Source organism: Octodon degus, unplaced genomic scaffold (assembly GCF_000260255.1).
Source record: "Octodon degus isolate 3935 unplaced genomic scaffold, OctDeg1.0 scaffold00017, whole genome shotgun sequence".
Lineage (NCBI taxonomy): Eukaryota > Metazoa > Chordata > Mammalia > Rodentia > Octodontidae > Octodon > Octodon degus.
In genome coordinates, this window is record NW_004524593.1 from 3,551,181 (window position 1) to 3,560,323 (window position 9,143).

Here is a 9,143-nt window from a genome sequence, read left to right on the forward strand (position 1 = left end):
TGTCTTTTTTGAGGCAGGGTCTTGCTCTGCAGCTCAGGCTAGCCTTGAGCTCTCTTTGTACCCTAGGCTGATCTTGAAGTTGGAATGATCCTCCTGCCTCAGGCTCCCAAGTGCTGGGGTTATAGGCATGCGCTACAACACCTGACATTTAAAGACTTCTGAAAGTTCTTTTGAACTGGGGGGGACCCTGTTTAGAATGGACCATTTTTTTTCTTTTTAAATGCTTTTTAGTATTTCCAATTTTTAACCAGCATTCAAAACAAACATTCTGGGGGAAAAAGTAATAAGGAGTGTGTTTAGGGCAGCAGAATTCTGTGTTGGATTAAGTTTTGTTTCACCTGTTGCAGATTTTTTGAGAGGATTAAGGTCATCATTTTCAATTTTGCATTGTGTGCATGTTGTTTATATCAGAAATGTCACATTTTGTTAAAATGCTATTTCTTTATTACCTTGGAATCTGACTCAGCCTCTTGTTGCTCCTGATTAGTGTTTAAGGCTTCTCTGAGTTGCAGATAAAAGGATTTACTTTAACAAGTAGAAGGGGTGATTCACCTTTTGGATTGTAAATACATGAAAGTATCTATAAGGTCTTTATCTGCTTTCTGTCAGCATTTATATTAAATGATAAATTAATGAGGAAAAATGTACAGTCTTTTTTGAGTCTGCGCCATCTTATTCTAACTCTTTGGATTATTTTTACACCTTTTATGGAAATTTTCTGTTTCAGATTAAAAATAGGTGGTTAATTTCCACACGTAAACATACTTGTAAGCAGCTGTGTATAGACATCATGGTAGTGAGTCCACCGCTACGGACACTCAGTCTAGATTTCTTCATTGGTTGTACGGGCATTGGTAGTGGTTCTGAAGTGTGGAAGTCAGTGTGCAGTGAGACACCTGGCACCTGCTCTGAGTACTTGCACATTGATTTTTCTACTCTTACTAACTTCTAATTGTTTTGAATTCCCTGCCCACTAGTCATTCCTGGCAGTTGGAGGGTACATGTAAGTTTATTGTCTTGTAGAAACTGTACATGAGGCGCTCAAAGGAAGAGAAGAGGATTTTTATAGATTTTAGGAGAATTTATACAAAAATCAAATGTAACATTTATTGGGATCTTAATTGTAACAAATATTCAAAGACTTTACACAGGTAAATGCATAAGCATTATTAGTAATATGAAAGAGTGACATTTTTGCGCAGTGCTATAGCACAGTGATAAAATAACCATATTTTAAAAGATTCACCAAAACTGAAGTGCGTAGAATTTCATTTAATATAATTAAAATATTTTAAAGTTAAATGGTGGACATAATACTGAAGGTTGGAAATTTTCTCAACAGTCAGTAGTTACATGTCCATTGATATCATCTGACTTTTTTTTTTTTTTTTTTTTTTTTGTGGTAGTGGGGTATGAACTTGCCAGGCAAGTGCATATTCTGAGCTATATCCCTGGCTCGATGTCATCTGATTTTAAGATACAAAGAGGCCACAGTAAGTTTCAAAGAGAAGATGAAATGTTGTAGCCAACTTTGAATGATTATACTTTCTACTGTTGGAATTTCCAAACTAGACTGCTGTCTTTACCACTTGCCTAGGCATGAGCATGTACCAGCCACCCTCAATGTAACCATTATATGTCACGAACACAAACCAGAAACAGTAATGATAAAAATGGGAGAAAGTGAGCTAGATAAGAAGAGGGGTGATGGATGGAGAGAGGAAAGGGAATAATAAAAAAAATCAAGATATGTTTGGTACATGTACTCTATCAGATGAATTAATCATACAGTGGGGAAAACCCCACAGTGATAATTGCTTTGTTTGGGACAAGGACTCCCTGTGTAGGCCATGCTAACCTTGAACTTGGTGTGTAGATGAGGCTGGCCTTTAGCTCACTGCACTACTCCTGCCTCAGCATCTGTGCTGCCTGACCTGGGAATTTTAAAACTATCTGTACCTGCTGTTTCTAATACTTTTCCTAGACCATCCCTGCTCTTACGTACAAGTGGTGATCAGAGTGCAGTGACTGTTGCTTATGGTGCCATCCAGGGGGAAGACAAGTTTGTAGAAACATTTTGTCATTTCCCCATTCGCCTAATTTCTGGATCTGACACCATGTGTTCTCTGGCTCTTCCCCAAAATGATCATGAAAGGTAAGAATTTTGCAACCATTCTGGACATCAAGGCAGCCATAACAGCACAACTAAAAACACTCATGAAAGAGGACTTCCAAAATCACTCAGGAAGTTCAAGCATGCCAAGCGCAGTCCACTCTTGTAATCCCTGCAGTTGGGAGGCTGAGGCAAGTTCAAGGCCATAGTGAAACCCTATCTCAAAAAAAAAGTGCAAGAACTGTGAAATGTGTTCAAAGCAGGGGTAGGGGCAGAGGAAGGTGGCTTTTCTTTTTTTATGTATTTGGTACAGGGTCTTATTATGCTGCTCAGACTCAATGATCCTCCTGTTTCAGCCTCCCCAGCGCTGGGATTACAGGTGTGCGCCACCACACCCGGTTTTGGTGGACTGCTTGGTGGGCCCAGGGTGGGGCCTGCACATGATGCTGGGGATTGAACCTGGGTGCTTGAGCACTGAGACTGTTGAGCTTTCTCCATAGCCCTAAGGGAGGTATTTTTGAAGGGGATTAATGACACAGTGTGTTCTGTAATAAAATTTTAAACAAGTCACTGTATATTTTGACCACACTCTAGTACATGACTTTATGACCTATCTGAAACTTGGACTAATAGGAATTTGGTTTTTGTATTCATTAGTGTTTCAATTTAATCTTCAATAATCAATTAGTAAATCTCTTTGGTTTCTATTTGGTGATTTATTAAATGTGTACCACCATTTTTTGGAAAACCTTATATTCAAAAACTTAGTAACTACTAACTGAACATCCACTATAGTGTGCATAATAGTGTAAAACAGGCCTGGGGATGTAGCTCAGTGGCATAGTACCAGCCTGGCAAACATGAGGTCCTGAGTTCGATTCTTGGAACCAGAAAATAGTTAAAAAAATAATAATGTGGGAAGCAGAAAAATACTGTCTCTACCCTCAAGGAACCCTACTTATGGCTCTTGGCAAGTCCTAATTTAAAATGATAAGACAGTGACAACACTACACAATTACCACAGTTATTTAACCCCATGATCCTTGAAGCCAGGAGAGTTGATGCTTGTCTGTAATCCTAGCACTCTCGGAGGCTGGAGCAGGAGGCTAACAAGTTTGAGCCACATGAAGAAGCTTACCTTTTGCCTTATCCTTGCCCAAGGAAGTTGCCTTGAAGCAGAGGTAGGAGACAGATGGGGTTGGGGAGGGTGCGGAGTGTTAAGAGACCAGCATCTCTTAGTGGGGGTGGGGGGATAAGGGCCCAGATACAGTGCAGTGGCTGAGTTTGCCTGGCATGTGCAAAGCTTTGGGTTCAATCCTGGTGACAGGTGCATGCACACACAAGTGTTTACCACCTGATAGAATTCCGGTGCTTTGGGAGATTGAAGCAGAAGGATCTGAAGTTCAAGGCCAGCCTGGACAACACAGTAACTTAGGTCCTGTTTTAAAACAAAAAGTAAAATGAAAAAATAGATCTAGTTCAGCATATAGACTGAAATGCCCACTACCAAAAGAAGAAGCTTGACTATGGAGAGTGCACACTGTAATCCAGCTACGCTGGACCCAGCGTGATCTGTTGAGACCATATCTCAAAAATACAAATGCAGACTGGGGATAGAGCTCATTGGCAGAGCTACTCAACACATGAGTGGCCCTTGATTTTAATCCCTTATTAAAAGAGCAAACAAGAATAGAGAAACTAGGGCCTGCCAGATAACTCAGCAGATTAAAGTGACTGCTTAGGCAGATGCAGGGCACAGGGAGGTTCGATCCTGGGCATGCTATGCCGGCTCTCCCCCTAGGGTGCACTGAGATTGCAAATGAGACAGCATGGTGGCGTGCACCTGTAGTCCCAGGACTGGGAGGCTGAGAAGCAGGAAGGACCACTACAAGTCTGATCTGTGTAGTGAGGCCCTGTAGACCTTGTACTAAAAACATTAAAAAAGAGAGAAACTTGAGTTTTGCCTGTTCATTTAAATGCAGCCAGCCCAGGTGTCTAATGCTCCCAGGCTGTGCCCTTGTCTCATTGAAGAGCACACTTTTGAGCATAAGGTTCATCATGGTAAATTGTTTTTGGAAGACCTTAATAACAGGTAGAGAAGGAGATGAGAGACCTACTTAATCTCTAGAGATGATAAGGAAAGCGTGAGTTTCAACCCTGAGCACTCCACTGAGGCCCAAGGAGTGCTGCAAGTCCACCAGGCTGAGCTACTTAGCAAGACCCTCTCAAAACACAGAAAAGCTTTCTATGCAATTGAGTCAGTTGCCAGTTCCTTAGCAATTGAAAGCCAAGAAAGATCTGAAGCTGAGTGGGGGTGATAGAACATTCTGAATTGAAGTCAGATAGGACCTGAGACCAGAAGTCCAGTTAGGCATTGGTTGCCGGAGACTTAGAGAAAGCAATGATCCTCCGCGTCCTGACGGTGGAGTGAGCAGGGCAGAATCCCTGAGCCACGGTGGTCATTGGTAGTTGGAGGATGTGCACAGAAGCGGTTGGCTGCTTCTCTTTGGTCTCCTTAACCAGGCACTACTTCCCTTCCTGTATCCCAGTTCATTAGGAAAAGACCTCAACAACATCAAAGCACTGCAAAATAGTTGCAAGGAAAACTTAGTTACTTTAGTTTATCAACAGCCTCCTCTCCCACATCCAGCACCATTCAGTTGTCATCTGCAGGTACCCTCTGCTTTTCCTTGTTCTCTGTGCTTGCCCCAGGTCTTCACCAGGGGTTTCTGCTCTGCACAGTCAGTGAAGTTGGTGACACCTAGTGCTGTGGGCTGGCCTGTTTCTCCAGTGGTGGCACTGAGTGGCACAGGCGTCTTGCCTCTAGCACCTCCCTAGGGAGCTGAGCCACCACAGCCACCGAGGTGCTAGCCCGAAGCCAGTGTTTCTATGGCAAGCTGCGTGCATTCCCAGGCCCATCCCCCCTGTCCTTCAGATGGGCTTGGCCAGTTTGCTAGGATCTTGCCCAGAAGATTAGGCAGGAAGCACCAGACACATCACTGGTCTGCACATACCAGCTCTTAGCTGGGTATGATGGCATGTGCTTCCTGTAATGCCTGCTCTTGGAAGGCCAAGGCAGGATGATTTCAAGTTCAGGACCAGCTCCATAGCAAGATCTTGTCTCAGAACCAAGCAAAGGAAAAAAAAAAAAAAATGTCAGCCCTAGTTTTGCCAAGAGTTTGTGTTGCTTCTAGTTTTGTCCAAACTGTTTCATGTCTGTCTCGGCAACTATGTAAATATATTTTTCCTCCCTAGGAACTTTCTTCTGTGTCTACACTCTGCTTTCTCCATCTTATCTTTCTTTCACTCCCTACAACTTCTGAGCTAATGTATAAGCAGTGAGCCTTGACCCTCCCCCACCCCAGGTCAGTCTTGCTCAGCCTGCCAAGGATTCCCTTGCCCAGCATTTCTGTTTGGAGGAGGAAGAGTGCACTGGATAATAAGCAGTTGGTTTGCTTACCTCACTCCATAATCTTGACTTTCCATCAGGAGACATCTAACGTAAGTCCTAGCCAGGCACAGTGGCACCATCTAGTCCCAGCAGAAGCCTGAGTGGGAGGGTCACTTGAGCTCAGGAGTTCAAAACTAGCTTTGGCAACATAATAGGAGCTTGTCTCCAAAAAAATAGTGATACAGCAGTATTGGCAGGACTGAGGTATCAGCCAGAGGGAACAAGCAGGCAGCTGCAACTTCACAATGAGAAGAGAAAGCTAGCTGAACATGGTGACACACACCTGTGACCTGGGACTTGGGAGGCCAAGGCAGGAGAATTGAATCAAGTTTGGGGCAAGTCTGGGCCACATGGTTCCAGACCAGCCTGAGCTACATAGAGACTCTTGTCTCAAAAATCAAGAGGGGAAAGGTAGATCAAGCTGTTAACTAAGAGGGAAGATACAGCATCTGGGTGTGGTGGCAAAGGCCTATAATCTCAGCACTCAGGTGAATTTGAGGCCAGCCTGGAAGATGGGGGCGGGGTACTGTAGTCCTGGAGAGAGTGGAATGTAGCTAGGAGTGATGGCATATTTGGGTAATCCCAGCACTCTAGGAGGCTAAGGCAGGAGGATCACAAGTTGGAGCCAAGCCTGGGCTACTCAGTCGCTTCATGGGAGGCCTTGTCTCAAAATAAAAAAGAGCTGAGAATGTAGCTCAGTGTGAAGGCCCTAAGTTCAATTCTAAGTACAGCAAAAAGAAAAGGAGGGTGAGAATGTGGGGTGTGCAGGCAAACGATGGGACAGGTGAAGCAGGTGGCGATGGGCAGAGAGTGACCCACTCACCCTGATGCCGTCATCACAGGATCACAGGTGGCTCCTGAAGGGTCTCCCAGAGGGGACAACATTTTCTAGGCTTTTTTTTTTTTTTTTTTTTTTTTTTTCAGAACCAGGGATTGAACTCAAGACCCTGTACTTGCCAGGCAAGCACTTATTCTACTGAGCCATCTCCCCAGCGGGGACATTTTCTAAAGCAAACTCACACCTGCACAGAAGCTGCACTCATGAGGCCAGAGACACCTGCCCTTCATCGGGGCACAAAGGGCGCAAAGGAGGGCAGGAAGGAAGAGCCCTGCCTGGCAGTGGTCAGCAGAACTTCTCTGGGCCTGAATTCCTTCAAACACAAATGTTTATTGAGTACCTGGGACATTCAAGGCCCAGAGCTGTGTGCCCTGGACATGTTCAATAAATATTTGCTGTTTTGATTTCCCTGAAACCAAACTGAACTTTATAACTGCTGTGAAGATTAGGGTGAAGTCCAATGAGACTCTTTCAAGTCTCAGCTAAAAGCTGCCAAATACTGATGCACAGTTTATTTTGATGAACTTTATCTCACCTTAATGAAAATATTACCATCACCTAATAAACTGGAAAGTGGGGGGAGGGGTGGGGTGGAGAATCTTTGTTTTGGTGCTAGATTTCTTGCCAGATTTCCATGGAAAGGTTCATCCTTGAGTTACTCAGTAGCCACAGGAAGGGCAGGGCCCTTCCACAGCCTTATGCTGGAACTAAGGAAAAGAAGGGACAGCAGGATACCAGGCACTGGGTGGGGCTGGGGGAAGGAACTGTTGAGTTTGGGAACCCTAAAATCCAGAAGGGAAACTGGGTGTGGTGGTGCATGCCTGTAATCCACCACTAGGGAGGCTGAGGTAGGAGGATTCTGTGAGTTCAAGGCCAGTCTGAACTAGCTAGTGAGTCCTTGTCTCAAAAAAAAGCAAAATAATAAAATTGACAGGGTGATGATTTCTGCCTGGTTTTCCAGCCCACCCCCCTCAGGAAAGCACAAGGACCTAGTGCCCCTTCCAATCCTGTTCTGGCTTATAATGGAGAGAAATAGTACTGCACAAAAGTAGAGATCCCTCCACAAATTTATTTATTTGGTACAGGGTCTCACTATGCAGTTCAGACTGGTAGTGATCCTCCTGTCTCAGCCTTCCCAGCGCTGGAATTACAGGTGTGCACCACCATGCCCAGTTTTCGTGGCTGATATGGCTCACCCAGGGTTCTGGGGCTGGCATGGCATGTGGTGCTGGGGATTGAACCTAGGTCCTTGCGCTTGCTAGACAGGTACTTAGACTACTGAGCTATCTCCCCAGCTCCCCAAATAAATTTTTATCTGAGAAAAGTGCTCCAGTTTGCTTCAAGTTCCAGTATTGACTAGAAGTTTCTATTAAAAATGTAGAACATTTTTATTATATTTAAATTTGTACTTATGCCAGGTGTGGTGGTACACTACCACAACATTGAAAAGGCTGAGACAAAAAGATTTTATCAAGTTCAAGGCCACCTGGGCTGCATAGCTCAAAGGGAACCTGAACTACTTAAGCATGAACCTGTCTCAAAAACAAAACCAACCCCACAATTATTAAAACACTTTATAGGAGCTGGATGTGGTGGCACATGCCTGTAATCTCAACACTGCAGGAGGATCAAAAATTCAAACCTAGCCAGCAAATTCTGGACTTACAGACCCCACCTCAAAATGGGGGGGGGGGAATTAAAGGTGGAGGTGTAGCTTAGTGCAGAGGCCCTGCATTCAAACTCCACTACCTAGAACAAACAAAACTCTACTTTATAGAATATTTTTTAAAAATGGGAATATTTATGACATGCTGGTGTGGTGGATTAATGGGCAACTTGGAACACCCAGCTAAACTGAGTCAGCGTGGTGCTGGGTGTGGAAGGCCCACTTGAAGATTGCTGCCAAGAGGACAAAAAAACAATTGGAGGGGAAGATGGTGGTGAGCTATTGATTCTCCTGGAAAAGCTTGTTGTGCTGGCTTTCTTGATATGGACTCGGCTGTCATTACCAGAGAAGCTTGGGTCTGCTATCCCTGAGGATGGCTGCAGTTCTCTTCAGGGGAGCTCTGGTCCCTTGAGTGTCGCAGATCTCTCAGCCTGGTGGCACAGATTGCTTTATCCCACTGGTGCACACTTTCTAGCTTCCACCAGATACTTGGGCTTTTCCAGCACAGATCCTTAGTACAGATTTGCATGAGACATTGTCGAGGGCTCCAGGCCTCCAGATGGACTCGTACAAGACTTTGCCATGGGCCCAAGGTAAACTCTTAAAGACAAGTATAGGAAAGGACTCCTCTCCCCTCCCTTCCCCTTCCCTCCCTTGTGCGCTCTCTCTCTCTCTCTCTCTCTCTCTCTCTCTCTCTCTCTCTCTCAAGCAACATCTCACTGTATAGTTCAGGTTGGCCTGGACTCACTGTGTAGCCCAAGCTGGCCTTAAACTCATGGCAATCCTCCTGCCCTAGTCTCCAGAATGTTGGGATTACAGGTGTGTGCCACCACACCTGGCTTTTCTCTTTCATAATCCAACTAGTAGAAGGTGAACTAAGGAATTTGAAGACATTAAAGTCTAGACAGTGAAATACAAGAGAACTTGCACAGAGTGTCCAGACACTAGGCTGGTATAAAGACTCCTGGCAAAAAGACCAACTGGATCCCTCAGAAGCCTACAGAGCTGTGATGTGGATGGCAGCCCAGCAGCCAGAGATGTCAGTGACAGCTTCTCCCACTGTCCTTTTACTGTC